This window comes from Erinaceus europaeus, chromosome 10 (genome assembly GCF_950295315.1).
Source record: "Erinaceus europaeus chromosome 10, mEriEur2.1, whole genome shotgun sequence".
In the NCBI taxonomy this organism is placed as follows: domain Eukaryota; kingdom Metazoa; phylum Chordata; class Mammalia; order Eulipotyphla; family Erinaceidae; genus Erinaceus; species Erinaceus europaeus.
Genome location: NC_080171.1, coordinates 24,819,661 through 24,838,014, shown reverse-complemented (window position 1 = coordinate 24,838,014; position 18,354 = coordinate 24,819,661).

Genomic DNA, 18,354 nt, shown 5'->3' with positions numbered 1-18,354 from the left:
CCTTACTGCCATATCACTTATGATGAACTCAACCAAACTGCTACTAGTACTGGAATGCCCCATTATTACCACTACTGAATTCTTATGGTGGACTGCAACAAGAGATAAGGAGCTAAACCTCACAGCTCTTCAAACCTGGTGAGGTCTTTCTTAACACACGGGACTTCCTAAATCCACTTTAGACAGCAAACCATTTAACAAAGTTACAGATACTAGATATGGAGTAGTGTAAAGGGCACGGGGTGCAGGTGTACATGTAGCCATAAGCTAGGGGCAATTAAATAAGGTAATAGTACTTAATAGTATTTGATGATTAGACTTATACATAATAAACCTGAAATCATAATTGTAGTGTCTAAAGAAAGGACCATAAATTCTCTAATCAATTAGACTTAGACCAAATTAGGTTAGTAATCTAACAGAAAAGCACAAAGAAGACAGAGCCTAAAAAACTAATTCTGGTTGAGCTGAATAAATGACACTCAGTGCTTAGACAACTGAGAGAAATTCTACAGTTATCAAAGAGAGGACTACAAAAGTAGGATAAGGGCAAGAGACTGGCTCACTTAATAATGGCTCTTTTGGTCAACATCACACCACCTCACCATCTGGGGCCTTACTCTGGGAATCCTTGGATTCCCACACAAATATGATGGGCCTAGAATGCTAATGGATCCCTCTCTGCATCACCATTGGTCACTTCTATTAGGAACATCATCACAAGCCCTCTTGTGGGCCCTCTCTGGACCTTGCCTTCACTATAAAGCAGCTGTGGTAAGGACTGCCCCAGTCTCCAGAGGGAGGCTGAGGTACCTTGCCCTGCCAGTCAAGGAAGACTGGTCCTGAAATGAGTGCAGCTTGCAATTTTCCCAGTTGTGACCAATAGGGGATTAGAGGTTAACGTAGGGAAATTGTGAGGATGTGGTAGAACCTGGCAGGGCTTGACCTGAGGAATGTGTCTATCCTGTCAGTCTCTCTATCAAGAGGTTGAGCAAGGAGGGACAGGAGTAATCCCAAAAATTTGCCCTGTCTTATCAGACTCCCTGCCTCACAAAGCACCCTGCATTACTGATTCTATGGCCTGCTCCCTTATTATCTGCATAATCATTGTTTTGCCTGAAAGGTCCCCACCTATTCCATTCCTTTGATCTATCTTCTCTCTACCCTTAAGACCCTCCCTGCCTGCAGGGTATTATTATTTATCCTACCAGTTAAAACCCTCTCAACAGTTGCTAAGGAAGTTACCTTTCCCAGCCCCCTTTTGCCTTTCTCCGCCCCTTTCGAAACCATGTCAAGCTATTTCCATTTCCGACTTGCCACTTCTAGGTCCAACCTTTAAAAATCTGGGATCCCTGATCAATAGAGAATCAAATTGCCTCACCGCCATGAGCTCTGTTCATGAGTCATCTCCCTTGCGTCACTGAGTGAGTAGCAGCCCAGGCTGTGTCCAGTCACTGCTTTCTGTCCAACTCAGAGAGTACATGCCCACCGTGCTAGCCCAACAGTTACACAGACTCTGGTGGTAAACATATATATGCCCTGAATCAGATGGATATAGGTAAATAGTTAATTCTATCCACGGATTTTTTTTTTCAAGAATGGGAGCTACTCTCTGCCCCAATCCAACTCTTTAGTCCTTTTCTCTACTATGACACCATTTTCTCAGACAATGATTTCATCTAACTTCACTCTAGTGATCAAACTCAAGCAAAAACTATAGTAGTGGGCCCCTAGAAACATGGCCTAAAATGGATTTCTGAACTTTCTTTTACCCTAAGAGCTCCAATCTCATCTGCCTTGTTCCTACTTGTGGATATTGTTTATTAACCATTTTGCTTCACTTTATGTTTTGCCACCTTCCAGACACCAAGTTGCAGATGCTACCATGATTCCACCCTGACTTCTCTGGGCAGATGACCTCACCAATGTGTTACAGAACTTCACCTCTCTAGAGCCCTACCCCACTAGGGAAAGACAGAAACAGGATGGGGATACTGATCAACCTGCCAACATCCAACTCCAGTGGAGAAGCAATTACAGAAGACACAACTCCTACTCTCTGCACCCCAAAAACAACTTTGATCTATACTTCCAGTGGGGGAGAAGTGATAGGAGGAAGAGGATAAGAGGACTCTGAACTCCAGCTCTATCAGGTCCCAGAGAGAGGAGATAAAAAGAGAGAAATATTTGAATGTAGTAATAGGGTTATGTGTGGCTTGGAGAGGGGATTGGACCTGGAAGAAAAAGGGGGCAAATATGTACAAATGTAGATGGATAGCTGTAGAGATGATAGTTAAGCCATATTTGCAACCGTGGAAGAACCATGGTGGTTTTCTTTCTTTCTTTTTTTTTTTTTAACACCTCTCTATTTTTTAAAAATTTCTTTATTGGGAATTAATGTTTTACATTCTACAGTAAATACAGTAGTTTGTATATGCATAACATTTCCAAGTTTTCCATATAACAATACAACCCCCACTAGGTCCTCTGTCACTAGGTCCTTCTTGGATCTGCGTTCTTCCCACCCACCCAACCCAGAGTCTTTTACTTTGGTGCAATACACCAATTCCAGTACAGGTTCCACTTGTGTTTTCTTTCCTGATCTTGCTTTTCAACTTCTGCCTGCGAGTGAGATCATCCCATGTTCATCCTTCTGTTTCTGACTTATTTCACTTAACATGAATTTTTCAAGGTCCATCCAAGATCAGCTGAAAACGGTGAAGTCACCATTTTTTATAGCTGAATAGTATTCTATTGTGTGTATATACTACAACTTGCTCAGCCACTCATCTGTTGTTGGACACATGGTGGTTTTCAATGGAGGGGTATAGGATTTAGAACTCTGGTGGTGGGAGTGGTATGGAATTATACCCCTGTTGACATGTAACCTTATAAATAAATATTAAATTGGTAATTAAAAAATTAAAGTAGAAAAAGAAAAAGAGGGAGGAAATCTGTCAGAGGTGTAGGCCCATATTATCTATGAAAAAATCCAAGGATTCCCTGTCTAATATCCCAGATGATGGGGGCAGCCTGATAGTGACCAAAAAGGCCATCACTAAGTGAGCTAGTCTCTTTCCCTTATCAAGTTTTTGCAGCCACTTCTTTATCTGATGGACTTAGACCTTCTCCCACTACTTAAAGCATTTAATGTTATTTTTTGTATCTCAACTGTCATTAGGTTTATGGGATCTGGCCTCAACTTAGGGAGGAAATAGACCTAGGATTTCAGTGGGGTCTTAGTGATCCTGAAGTTTCTCTGCATTTACTTCTTTGATGATTCTAACAAAGGTTGCCATAGGGACAATAATGATCCTTTACTTGATATATAGTTTTTGTCAGTATAACTCTTGGCCAGTTAGCTGTATGTTTCTTCTAAAGCTTATCAAGGGGGTAATAATAATAATGCTGATGCCATGTCAGAAGAGAATAAAAATTATGGAATAATATATCTTGCTTATTTCCTTTTGTATAGTTGAGTAGCTAGAGTAATTGAAAGAAATGACATAAGGGGTAGGAGAGGAGGATGTCTAGGCCTAAGTAATAATGATATGAGAATTTGTAATATCTTCTTTAGGGTCTGATAGAGAATACCAGGCTTATTAGGCCTAAGTCTAATTATGGAGAGCTATTAAGCACTTTCACTTTGTGGTATATAATTGTCCCTTGCTTGTGGATATATGTACACATGTACCCAGTACCCTAAACCCTAGCCTGTATCTAGTATCTGTAAATGTGTTAGAAAGTGTGCCATCTGAAATGAGACTAAATAGTCCCATGTGTTATGATGAAAGATCTCATCAAATTAAAGGATTTGGAAGGTTGACATCTTGAGTTTGGTGTCTCTAGAGAAAGTCCACAGTAACAAGTTAGTTGTAGCATAATGTGGCATGGTGGCACTGGTAGCACTGATTTAATTGAGGTCAATCGAGGCACTTAACAGGGTAAGGGATCAGAGAGAAGAAACATTAAGAAATATAAGCAACCTACCACAATTATACAATGGTCTTAAGTACTGCTTATTATTATGTTTTTCTTTTTAAAAAATTTTTATTTACAAAAAGAAAACACTGACAAAACCATAGGATAAGAGGGGTACAACTTCACACAATTATCGCCACCAGAACTCTGTATCCCACCCCCATGTTTCTGTATGGGTTGAACATGTTTATTACCATTTTCAAGACCTCCTATCTTAGTCAGGGTAAAGTGAATCCTTTTGTCGTCTTTGTGCCTCCTTCTCCTTCCATGTCCTGTTTATCTCACCTCTTATTGGTTTTTTTTTCTTTTATTCTGAGAGCATCAAAACATCATTCATATACTCATGGAATCTTGTATTAATCACTGCTTTTAAGGAATTTGATCTAAGCAAGCTTCTCTTTTTGTTTCTTTAAAACATCTTTGTTTCTTTAAAGCACCTGAGTCAAAATTATCTAGTCTCCCTTTCAGATTATATTTTTATCTGGGGACATTACCTTCTAGAATAAAGATATATATATATATACTTCCCAGTCTACTTCAGAGTTGGATTAAGGTTTTAGGACTGAACTTTGTTTATTATGAAACAATAATAAACGTGTTAGCAACCTGAAGATATATTTCTTTCCTTTTTTATTTTATTTATTTAACTTATTTTTTATGTTTATTTAAAAAGGAGAAATTAACAAAATCATAGGATAAGAGGGGTACAACTGCACACAATTCCCACCAACCAGATCTCAGTATCCCATCCCCTCCCCTGATAGCTTTCCTATTCTTTATCCCTTTGGGAGTATGGACCTAAGGTCATTGTGGGATGCAGAAGATGGAAGGTCTGACTTCTGTAATTGCTTCCCCGCTGAACATGGCCATTGACTGGTCGACCCATACTCCCAGTCTGCCTCTCACTTTCCGTAGTAGGGTGGGGCTCTGGGGAATCAGAGATCCAGGACACATTGGTGGAGTCATCTGTCCAGGGAAGTCTGGTCGGCATCATAGGAAAATATATTTCTATTTGCACTTTTCTTCCTATCACTCCAACCCTTCTGTCTTCAATGTAAACTCTATCATCATCTTGCAGTAGAACATGAAGACCAAATTCTAGAAATAAACATAATGATGAGTGAGCCAAGTTCAAGTCTGTAAAGACTTTATAAAACAGCTAAGTAGCAACCTTAGGACACTTGCAGAATTTCATATAAGACAATATTAAGCTTTGCCTTGTTTTAAATCACAGAAATTTGGGGTATTCTAGCACTACTGGATATAACTTTAAAAATATAAAGAACAGGGAGTCGGGCGGTAGCGCAGCGGGTTAAGCACAGGTGGAGCAAAGCGCAAGGACCTCCGTAAGGATCCCAGTTCTAACCCCCGGCTCCCCACCTGCAGAGGAGTCACTTCACAGGCGGTGAAGCAGGTATGCAGCTGTCTGCCTTTCTCTCCCCCTCTCTGTCTACCCCTCCTCTCTCCATTTCTCTCTGTCCTATTCAACAACAATGACAACATCAGTAACAACAATGATAACTACAAGGGCAACAAAAGGGAATAAATAAATATTTTTTTAAAAAGACTGACCAAATAATCCAAGATAATCTTGTTACAAGAACCTTATTGTAAAAAAACATAAAGAACAGGGAGCTGAGTGCTAGTGCAGCAGGTTAAGTGCACATGGTGTAAAGTCCAAGGACCAGAGTAAGGGTCCCATTTTGAGCCCTGGCTCCCCACCTATATGGGGGTTGCCTGACAAGCAGTAAAGCAGGCCTGCTGGTGTTTATCCTACTCACTCCCCTCTTTATATTCCTCTCCCCTCTTCATTTCTTTCTTTTCTATCCAATAAAAAAGGGGAAAAATGGCCTCCAGTAGCAATGAATTCATAGTGTAGGCACTGAGCCCTAGTGATAACCTGGAGGCAAAAAGAAAAAAAAAGGAAAAATATATGAAGAACATCAGGAACTATTGTGTGCTAAATTTTGTCAAAATTTATCATTCCAAATATTTAACATAATTGGAACAGCCAACAAAAAAGAAACACCAGAAGAGGGAGCTGTGACAATAGACAAACTGGGGCTAATAGTGTTTTGTAGATACCTATGACAGGGAGATGAAAAAATGTACTCAGCACAGTCAGGCTGGAGTAGTGGCTCTGCCTGTGGACTCTGAGACAGAGAAATTGTACTCATAAATTCTTCGGTATACAATCAAGTCCTCAATAAAACTATAATAAAATAATAAATAATTCAAATTGGAGACCATATAAAACTCAAGAATGGTAGAGTATCAATTATTAATCTTGATGTAAGTTCTGTGTGTTTCAAATAAATCAACTTTAGAGGTTGCCTTGTACTCATACATAGAACATTGTTTGAATAGTTCACTATAATGATGTACTGTTCATATGTGTATGTGTGTAATATTCCCATGTAACTTTTAACAATATCTTAAATGGAGGATTAATACCTACTAATATCAGAATAAACATTACAGTTGTGTTTCCTGTTTTTTCTTCTTAAAATAATTTTCTTCTTTCTAATTTAAATGATAAAACCCACAAGCTTTAATGTTCTTATTTCTAGGATTACTAACAAAGTAATTTAATTGAGATGCCAAAAGTAAAAGATGAGGAAATCATTCTACAATGATCTGGTAATAGTTGACAGCAGCTACTTTCCTTAAAATACAACTAATTCTTGGTTAATGATAGTCATTAAATTCATTCAATTATGTAGGTCTACTCCTGATGATTAATTCATTCTGTAGGTTCAATAGGAAATTGCTTTTCCACTGAACATGGGCATTGGCAGGTCCATCCATACTCCCAGCCTGTTTCTCTCTTTCCCTAGTGGGGTGGGGCTCTGGGGAAGCGGGGCTCCAGGACACACTGGTGAGGTTGTCTGTCCAGGGAAGTCTGGTTGGCATCATGGTAGCATCTGTAACCTGGTGGCTGAAAAGAGAATTAACATATAAAGCCAAACAAGTCGTTGAGTAATCATGAACCTAAAGACCAGAGTAGAAGAGTTGGGGGGGTTTTCTTTTGTAGACAGCTAGTAGGCATATTTTAATTATATTTCAAATGGCCCATGACTATACTATTTTTTTTCCCTGAGCCTGAAATCTGATATGCAGGTGGATCCAAGTTACTGTCTGGGGAGATGATGTCATGACTAGAAAAAGGACCAGAAATCTGGGTCAGGGAAGAGAGTAGCTCCCACATATGGGAAAGGTGTGTATATATATTGTTGACTATAAACCCCATTGATTTGATGTGATCTGGGTCCCATATTTAGCTTAGGAGCCTATGTGACTTCTGCATCCCTGTAGATCTGAGCTCACATTCTGTGGTCATGAGTAAGAACATTTCAAGATGCCCCAATTTCAGGACCCATCTTCCTTGAGTGGAGCATAGAGTATGTCGTCCATACTACTTTCAGAGGATGGAACATTCTCTACCATTGTTGATCCAAGTTGAAGGCAAGGTCCTATGGGGGACCACAAAGAAGTCTATTGTGTTTTTCTTGACAGATATGACTGGTAATATTGGGGAGAGGGGTTAATTCAAGGTCTTGGCCCATCAAGTCTGTTTGGGAATCTCAGGACTTCCTGAATAGGGCCCCAGCTGATGGGGTGGCCTGATAGTGACTAAAGAGTCATCATTAAAGTATGCCAGTCTCTTGCCCTTATTCAGCTTTTGCAGTCCTTGCTTTGGTAAGGTTAGCTTTGGAGTGAGTGAGATAACTGTAATAGGAAGTAAGTGAGGAGGGTATCTAAGTCTCAGTAGACACTATTTCATTATGAACTTTATACTGACTCATTTAAGACTATTGTGTACTTTTGCTTTTTTTGCCCTAATTTATGGATACATGCTATGGTGCCTGGCCTATATCTATGTTTTGGGGCTTTGTAAGGAAGTAAACCACCTGGAACGGAATTAGAGAATCCTATGAAAGGAAAGGTCTCACCTGAGTAATGAGGGTGAAGGGTTGACATTCCATGCTTGAGGTCTCTGAACACAGTCTGAAGTGAAGCATGCTCAGGTGGTATTCATTTCCTTGGGAACTTTTTGTTTGTTTTAAATCCAATGTTTAGGATTTGCTGTAATATACTTAACCTCATTATGCTTTATGCCATTAAAAGATACATACTAATAACAGTATCTTGGGCACTGACAAAGCCAAATGGTTTTGCTCTATCTGGCTCAAGGTTGTAAGCAACTTATTTATTTTTAAAGCAACATAAATAATTTAAACCTAGTGTCAGATTGATCATCTTATGAATCTGAAACCAAGTTCTTAAGCTAAAGGAAATATGTCTATTCAGAACTATGATCTAGGCAGCTAGAGAACTTAAAGTATTAAATCTACTCTTCCCCTGAGGTTGCAATGCTTCTGCAGATGTTTCAGTTGTAGTTGATGAGGCTGGTTAAGAACAAACAATAGTTGTAGATATTTGTTATTTAAGGGAGAGTCTGTTCTCTGTTACACCACGGCCAAACCTCCTAGAAGTCCCTTTCCCATTCTTTCTTACATAAGGAACAGCATACCATTTAGATGCTTCATACTTTTTTCTATTTAATTTTAAACCACTCCAAATCACTGAACAGATTTTTAATGTTTTTAAACACTTGCATACTACTACATAATGTCAATCTATTATGATTTATTCAATTATGAGTAATCATAACTTAATCCTATTGCTATGAAAATTTGTCACAAAGTTGATCTTTTGTAGCAACACATATTAATTATCTTATAGTTCTGGAAGGCAAGAGTGGGAATTGGATATCACCAAATGAAAATCAAAGTATCAGTAGTGCTGTGTTCCATTAGAAAGGTTAGAATGAGAAACATTTTCCTTGCCTTTCCCATTTTCTAGCACTGCCTGAATTTTAGCTAATGTCCTCTTCCTCTCTCTCTCTTTAAGACATCAGTGTAGCAATTTCATCTCTAACTTCAACTCTTTGTTTCTGTTTTATTTTATAACTACTTTTTGATATTATACTGGGCACAAGAAATAGTTTACTATAAGAACCTCTCTCAAAAATCTTAATTTGATCTATTTGTAAAGATATAGTATCATTTATTAAAAAAACTCATTTTTACCTTCTGTGACTGGAGACGTTGTCTTTACTAAATGTATGTACTTGAGTCTGGCTTAGGACATTCTGTTCCTCTGATCAGCTAGTCTATTCATGTACCCTATTAAAATGTTATAGATGTTTTATAATATTTTCCAGTGCCTGGATAAACTAATATACTACTGTATTATGTTTTATTCAGTGTTTATTGGATATTCCTATATTTGTTTTGAACGAGAATAGGAAAAGTGTATAAATATTGTTGACTGTAAACCCCATCAATTTGATCTGGGGCCCATATTCAGCATAAGATCCTATGTAATCTCTGCATTCCAGTAGGTCCAGCTCACATACTGGCCATGAGTAGGAGTATTCCAAGTTGCATCAATTTCAGGACCCATATTCCATAGGTGGTAGATAGATTATGTTATCCAATCTCCCTTTAGAGGATGGAACATTCTCTACCATTGTTGATCCACATTGAATGAAAGGTCCTATGGGGGCCCACAAAGGGGTCCATTATATTAAATAATGGTGCTGACATATCTTAAAACCATAGTAGAAATAAATGTCAATGGCTTAAATTCACCCATTAAAAGGAAGAGTAGGAGGATGAATCAGAAAACACAACCCAACCATATGCTGTTTGCAAGAATCCCACCTGACCCATCAAGACAAACACATATTTAAAACGAAAGGATGGAAAACTACCATACAGGATAGTGGAGCACAAAAAGGCAGGAACAGCCATTCTCATCTCTGACACAATAGACTTTAAATTAAATAAAGTCATAAAAGTTAGACAATGTCATTACATAAAGATCAGAGGATCAATCAACCAAGAAGATTTAACAATTATTAACATTTATGCACCCAGTTAGGGCCCATCTAAATACATCAAACACTTACTGAAAGAACTACAAAAATACATTAATAGTAATATAGTAACTGTAGGAGATTTCAACACTACCATCAAAATGAACATACTACCCAGAGCCATCTACAAATTTAATGCTATCCCCATAAAGATCCCAACCACATTTTTTAGGAAAATAGAACAAATCCTACAAATGTTTATCTGGAACCAGAAAAGACCTAGAATTGCCAAAACAATCTTGAGAAGAAAGAACAGAGCCGGAGGCATCACACTCCCAAATCTCAAATTGTATTATAGGGCCATTGTCATCAAAACTGTTTGGTACTGGAACATGAATAGACACACTGACCAGTGGAATAGAATTGAAAACCCAGAGGTAAGCCCCCACACCTGTGGACATCTCATCTTTGACAGTGGTGCCCAGACTATTAAATGGGGAAAGCAGAGTCTCTCCAACAAACGGTGTTGGAAAAAATGGGTTGAAATATGCAGAAGAATGAAACTGAACCACTATATTTCACCAAATACAAAAGTAAATTCCAAGTAGATCAAGGACTTGGATGTTAGACCACAAACTATCAGATACTTAGAGGAAAATATTGGCAGAACTCTTTTCCATATAAAGTTTAAAGACATCTTCAATGAAATGAATCCAATTACAAAGAAGACTAAGGCAAGCATAAACCAATGGGACTACATCAAATTAAAAAGTTTCTGCTCATCAAAGAAACCACTACTCAAACCAAGAGACACCCACACAGAGCAGGAGAAAATCTTTACATGCCATACATCAGACAAGAGGCTAATTGTTGGTATTCTTCATAGTGGTTTGGTCCTCTTCCCCCCCATTGATTGTGGTTTAGTCCTGCTAGTTTGGCGGGCCTGCTTGTCCCCGCCCCAGGAAGGAACCCCAACAGAGTTCCAGAGTGACAGAGTTCCAGACTTCTTGGCGCCGCGGCGGGGGAAGGAGGCAGTAGAGTTCTGTTTGGTGATTAGCTTGGGTTAGTTTATGAATCATTGTTCCTGAATAAAGAAATACAGCTTCCCTGCCCAGCTGTGTGTCCTCGAGTCTCTGTTACCTGCCCGTGAAGCTAGCCCAGCCAGCTGGAGCCTCCAAAAATAAACAACAGCTAATAACCAAAATAAATAAAGAGCTTGCCAAACTCAACCACAAGAAAACAAATAATTGCCGGGATAGCCTGAGGGTGCTTCTTCCCGAGCAAGTGCCCTCTGGGTTGGAGAGAACTCAACTGGAGCCAATCTAGGCTGCTGCATGGGAGAGGGATCAGGAACTCATGCTGAGCTAGCATCACAGGAGAGACTCTGGGACTCTCAGAGATGGAAGGCAATTACAAGTGTGTTCACTCAGAAAAGCAGCTGTATATATACTCGCCAAGTAGGGTGGAAACAGGATGTGACACAGAGAGGGTGGAGCGAAGAGAGTGGTGGAAATCAGGGTGTACTAGGAGAGGAGGTGGAGCCAAAAGACATCGTGAACCAGTGGGGATTAAACCAATGCCCTGCAGGCAGGGGTGTTCCTAGTTAACTGGTTATGAAAATAGACTGCAGAGTAAGCAGGGGGAAGCTGGCGTACTGCCCAACATCTCCCCCTTTCTTTTTAACTAAAGGCCATAGTATCAGAAGTGTGGGGTACTTTGTAAGGCAGGGAGACTGATAGGAGGCACACCTTTGGGGTTCTACTGTCCCTCCTTTCTCAACCTCTTGGTAGAGAGACTAACAGGATTGACACACCCCTCAGGCTCAAACCCTTTAGAGCTCAACCACATCCTCACAGTTTCCCAACATTTCCCTCTTAATGGCCATATATAAATGGGTCAATGTCTGTAAAATGCTCTATCTCTGCCAGGGGAATAGCAGTGTAGGGGTGAACAGAAACCTGTTGGGAAGAAACCTGAATAATAGCGTGTAAGCGTCTTCATAAAGAACTAGCACAAGACAGGGAGGGATAAGTAAGAGTATCAAGGAACAGAGTAAGACTGAAGAGAGGTCTGGTAGGCAGAGAGGAGGTCTGGTAGGCAGAGAGGAGGGTGGAGGAGTAGTGGGGGCCTGATAGGCCCGAGGGGTGAGAGGGGCGATCTGGCATTGCAAAGTCCCCAAGTCATCTGGCAGAAAGGTCCATGGACTAACACAGTCAGTCCTCGAGAAGTCCAGCAGTGTAAAGGGAGTGTCCAAAGGTATACCAGCAAGTCCAATAGCTGCCTTGGTCCAAGGTCAATGACCAGGGAAAAATGCTGCATCTATCTTGATGGAGAAGGATAGCCACTGGAACTTTTTATTCTCTGTAGAGAGTGAGCTGGAACCGCCAAAACATGACAGGCAAAGCAGAAGCAAGAAGAGCAGACAGTGATGGGTGAGAGAAAGGCAGTAGGAAAGTCTTGTCCTTTGGAGTCTGTGAATAAGGTTCTCCAGATCGTGTCAGGTGAAACACATGAAAAAATGCTCCAAGTCTCTGATTATCAGAGAAATGCAAATAAAGACAACAATGAGATATCACTTCACTCTTGTGAGAATGTCACAGGAACCCTCCTGCACTGATGGTGGGAATATCAATTGGTCCAACCGCTGTGGAGAACAGTCTGGAGAACTCTCACTAGGCTAGAAATGGACCTACCCTATGATCCTGCAATTCCTCTCCTGGGGATATATCCTAAGGAACCCAACACACCCATCCAAAAAGATCTGTGTACACATATGTTCTTGGCAGCACAATTTGTAATAGCCAAAACTTAGAAGCAACTCAGGTGCCCAACAACAGATGAGTGGCTGAGCAATTGTGGTTTATATTTATGAGTACTACTCAGCTATAAAAAATGGTGACTTCACCATTTTCAGCTGATCTTGGATGGACCTTGAAAAATTCATGTTAAGTGAAATAAGTCAGAAACAGAAGGATGAATATGGGATGATCTCACTCTCAGGCAGAAGTTGAAAAGCAAGATCAGAAGAGGAAACACAAATAGAACCTGTACTGGATTTGGTGTATGTGAGAATACTAGGAGTTTCTGAGTAGAGCACCAGATTTTGGAGTACGGCACCAAAATTAAAATCTTTGAGTGGACTGTGCGTGTGGAGGATTGGCTTCACTGAGCAGTGGGGGGAGGGTAGGATGGGACACAGTTGTTTTGTGGTGGGACTCATGTTTACGTACACTCCTATTAACTTGTAGTCATATAAATCACTACTTAAGTTGAGAGGGGAAAAATTGAATGTCTCAAACTTTTTAATGCACAGACCATAGGCTGATTCTTGGAAATATTGTTTCTTCTAAAAGCTTAGACCAAGGAGAATAGATGTTACTCTCTAAGAAATGATGTTACTCTCTAAGACACAGCTATATACATAAAATGTAAAAGGATGCAATTATGGTGATATTGTATATGATATAGTAAATCCTAACAATGGGATTTTCAAAGTGAAGCCAATTTGCAAATAATTTGATTATAGTAATAACTATCTATTGCTTTCTTAAACCCTAAGACAACAGGAACCTCCCACTTTCTCCTTAGAGCCTATATTTCTCCCAATCCAGGAACCTCTAGGGTAGGGATCATTTTCTTGCATGCTTCTCTCAATGCAAAACAAATGATATTGCACCTGCTTATCTCTAACCTAATACAATGAGTATCACCTCACCATGCTTCACTTCAGACTGTGTCCAGAGATATCAGGCATGAATGTCAGCCCTTCAGTCTCATTACTCGGGTGAGACCTTTCCTTTCATAGGATTATTTAATTCCATTTCAAGTGGTACACTTCTTAACAATGTCCCAAAACCTAGATATAGAACAGGTCCCATGAAAGGGAATATGTTCACATGTATCCACAGATTAGGGCAAAATATATACCTGAAAGCAATAGTGCACAATACTCCACAGTGAGTCAATATATGCAGCATGCAAGTAGAAAGACCTAAAAAGACACTATAAAGTTCCTAATGAAATAGTGTCTACTTAGACTTAGATACCCTCCTCACCTACTTCCTATTAAACATCCCTCAGTCACTCCAATGCTAATCTTACCAAAGTAAGGACTGCAAAAGCTGAATAAGGGCCAGAGACTGGCAGACTTTAATGATGACTCTTCAGTCACTATCTGGCCAAGCAATCAGTTGGCGCCCTATTAAGGGAGTCCTGAGATTCCAAAGCAGAAATGATGGACCTAGACCTTGACTAGATCCCACTCTCCATTGGTACTAGTAATCTCTATCAAGAACAACACAATAGACCCTTTTTTGAGCTCCCATAGGACCTTGCCCTCAACTTGGATCAACAATGGTAGAGAATGTTCCATCCTCCGAAGGAAGATGGACAACATACTCTGTGCTACACCTGAGGAAGATGGGTTGATACCGGGGCATCTTGGAATTTTCCTACTCATGACCACAGAATTTGAACTCATATCTATAGGGATGCAGAAGTCACATAGGCTCCTAAGCTGAATATAGGCCCCAGACCAGATCAAATCAATGAGGTTTACAGTCAACAATATTTATATATCATTCCCATATTTGGGAATTACTCTCTTCCCTGATGTAGCTTTCTTGCCCTTTTTTCAGCCATGAAATCATCTCCCCAGACAATAATTAGGATCCACCTGCATATCAGATGTCAGGTTTAGGACAAAAAGAAAAAAAAACTAGTATAGTTGTAGGCCCTTTGGAATATAACTAAAACAGGCTTACTATCTTCCCACAAAACTAAGACCTCCAAATCTTCATCTGCAATATTCTAGCCTTTATGTTTATGACTAATCAACAATTTGTTTGACTTTAGATCTTAACTCTTCCTTCAGCCACCAGGTTCCGGATGCTACCATGTTGCCAGTAGGACTTCCCTGGGCAGACAACTCTGCCTATATGTCCTGGATCCTGCTTCTCCATATCCCTGACTCATTAGGGAAAAGATAGAGACAGGCTGGGAGTGTGGATCAACCTGTCAACACCCATGTTCAGAGGGGAAGTAATTACAGAAGCCAGAACATCCACCTTCTATACCCCATAGTGACTCTGGATCCATACTCCCAGAGGGATAAAGAATAGTAAAGCTATCAGGGGATGGGATAGGATATGGAGTTGTGGTGGGAACTGTGTGGAGTTGTACCTCTCTTATCCTATGTTTTTTGTCAGTGTTTCCATCTTATAAATAAAAATTTAAAAATTTTACATTAAAACTAAGAAAAAAAGAACTGGGCAAAGAATCAACAAAGTAAAACAAACTCAAAACAGAACAGATGTAAGTAAACCACATATAACAATAGTTATCATAAATGTGAATGGCCTCAATACATCTGTCAAAAGATTCAGATCATCTAAATGGATTGAAGACTAAGGATCTATCTAGCATATGCATTCAAGAAACAGACATTCAAAGAAAAGACAAATGGAAGTTTAATGTAAGAGGTTGGATCTAGATGTGCCAAGATAATAATTCAAAAAAAAAACTGTAGGAACAGATATTGTTTGCAAATAAATAGGTTTTCAGGCAAAAAAAAGTATGCAGAGGAAAAGAAGGACAATGCATAATATCAAAGGATTAATCCAACAAGAATACATAACCAGTATAAATATAAATATATATATGTATACACACATACATATATGCCACAAACTCAGGTGCACCCAAAATTAAAAAAATAAACCAAATATTTACTGAATTAAAGAAGTCACTGACAGCAGCACAATAAGCATAGGAAATTTTAACACATTACACTCAGCTAGAGATAGAGCCTTCAGAAAAAAAACATAGGGAAATAGCAATCTTAAATGAAACCATAGAGGAAATGAATCTAACACTTATAGAACTTCCCATTGCAAATTAATGAATACATACACATTCTTCCCAAGTCCACATATAACATGAAACGTGCACAAGGATTGACCATATTCTGGGTCACAAAGTTAGCCTAAACAAATGTGTGAATATTAAAATCATAAAACAGACTTTCTCAGATCATGATGGTATGAAGCTAATAATCAACCACAGAACAAAAAGAAATTCCCCCAAAGTCAGGAGGCTAAACAACGTGATCCCTAATAAGACATGGGCCATTGAAGAGATAAAAAATAAATTAAAAATTACTTTGATACCAGTGAAAATGAAGAAACCAGCTATATCAGACCACATTGGGTACACAAATGCCGTCCTGAGAGGGAAATTTATAACAATACTGACCTACTGACTAATGAAGAGGATAAATCACTAGTAAAGCATTAAAAACTCACCTGAATCAAATGTAAATATAGCAACAAAGATATCCAGTGGTCAGCAGGAGACAGGAATTAGTTAAAACTATAGCAGAAATGAATGAAACAGAAAAAATATAGACCATTACAAAATTAATGAAAACAAGAGCTGGTTCTTTGAAAGGATAAATAAAACAGATAAACCATTATCTACACTCACTAAGAGAAAAAGAGAGAAAGTTATGGTAAAATCACTCAGAAATGAGAGAGAAGACATTGTAACAGAGGAGGCAGAGATACAAAGAATCATGCATAACTTTTATGGACATCTGTATGGAAATAAATTTAACAACTCAGGAGACACAGACACATTCTTAGAGTCATACCAACTTCCCACCTTGACACAAAAAGAAAGAGATAAACTTAATATGTCAATTACTAGTGCAGAAATTAAAACAAAAAAATCAATATCCTCCCCAAGAAAGAAAGTCCTGGTCCAGATGGATATACTAATGAATTACATAAAACATTCAAGGAACTAATACCCATCCTCCTCAAACTCTTCCTTTATTCTTTCTATGAAAACAGTGTGAATTTATTTTTTCACTGTTGAAGCTTCACTACTCTGGACTGAATAGTTTTTTTTTTCTTTCTCAGGTAGCAATAGATCCAGAGAAAGGGAAAGAATGATACCAAGCAGCAGCAACAGGCTAATCTAATGTGACTCTCTAGTTAGAGATTTGAACATTGAGATAAAATACATATGAAAATGGTTCAGCCCAGTTGTTTTTATACAGCACCACAACTGCATAGTATTTTACTACTTACCCACCAACCCCCCAAAAAACATGTATCCATTGTCAGTCACCCTCTTTCTTCACCTCCCTACCTTGCCTCTTTTAGCCATCTCATCCTAGTGGAATAATATACTATGTGACTGGTCATTCGTGTCTAGTCTCTTTCACTTAATCAAGGATTTTCAAGGTTTGTTCACAATGTAGTGTAACCAGCCTTTTATTTTTATTCCATACTGAATAGTACCCAGTCTGTGTATATGACACAACTTTTAATCCATTAATTATCAAGGACATTTGGATTGTTCCCACATTTTTACTATTCCAAATAAAGTTGATATGTATATTTCTGTGCAAGTTTTGATACATTTCTTCAATTCTTTTGGGAGCACATAGAGGCAAGAGATTGCTAGGGATGGCAGCTCAGTATTTTTTGAGTTTCACCAAATGTACAACATGCCAACATGAGTGAATAAGGATTCTCATTTCACTGTACACTTGGATAATAGCTAGGAGCAAAGATACTAAAACAAGAGTGTCTGCATTGAACCTAGTCAGTGCCACTTCACTTGAAAATATGCAGGTTTTGTACAGTAATAGAACCTCCCTCAAGAATTATTATAAAGTATGTAAATGAATAGATGTATAATATCAAGATACAGGATCTAACTATAAATATATAGTTGCTTTACTATTGTTTCTGTTCTTTATTTTTATTAAGATGATTACATTTAGTATTGATTACAGCATAGATAAAAACAAAATGATATCACTGCATTAAGATTGTTACTGAGGGGGTTCCAGGAAGATGGCGGACTGAGAAGCTGCTAGCAGTGTGAGCTCTGATCACATCTTCTGGAAACGGTAGGATTTTCTGCTTTTAGCAGGCCAGTCAATAAGGGGTCCTAGTGGTGACACCAAGCAGGTGACTATAATTTAATTTGGGTTAAGAATTAGAGTAAAGGTGGCACGGACTAGCGGGTGGGCTGCTCCAGACTTCCCAGGCGGCGGCGGGCTAGGCGGGTGCGCCGGGCATTGTCCTCCACCCGGGAAGGCGGCTCCTCCGCTGGTTGCAGAGCGCTGCTGGGCAGCCGGCAGAGGACCCGAAGGGAGCACTATAGCTCGGGGCTTTCTCTTGGGAGTCTCCAGGGACCACCGCGAACCTGAGGGCGGATCCAAAGACTTCTTAAGTATAGCTCTCATTGGATCAAAGGACTTGGAGCTAGTTTTCATTTTCAAGAAATCCTTTAAAAAAGTCTGGAGGGGGGGGTTTCCCGGAAGATGGCGGACTGAGAAGCTGCTAGCCACTGAGCTCTGAACACATCTCCTGGAAACAGTAGGATTTTCTGCCTTTAGCAGGCCAGCCAATAAGGGGTCCTAGTGGTGACACCAAGGAGGTGACTATAACTTAATTTGGGTTAAGAATTAGAGT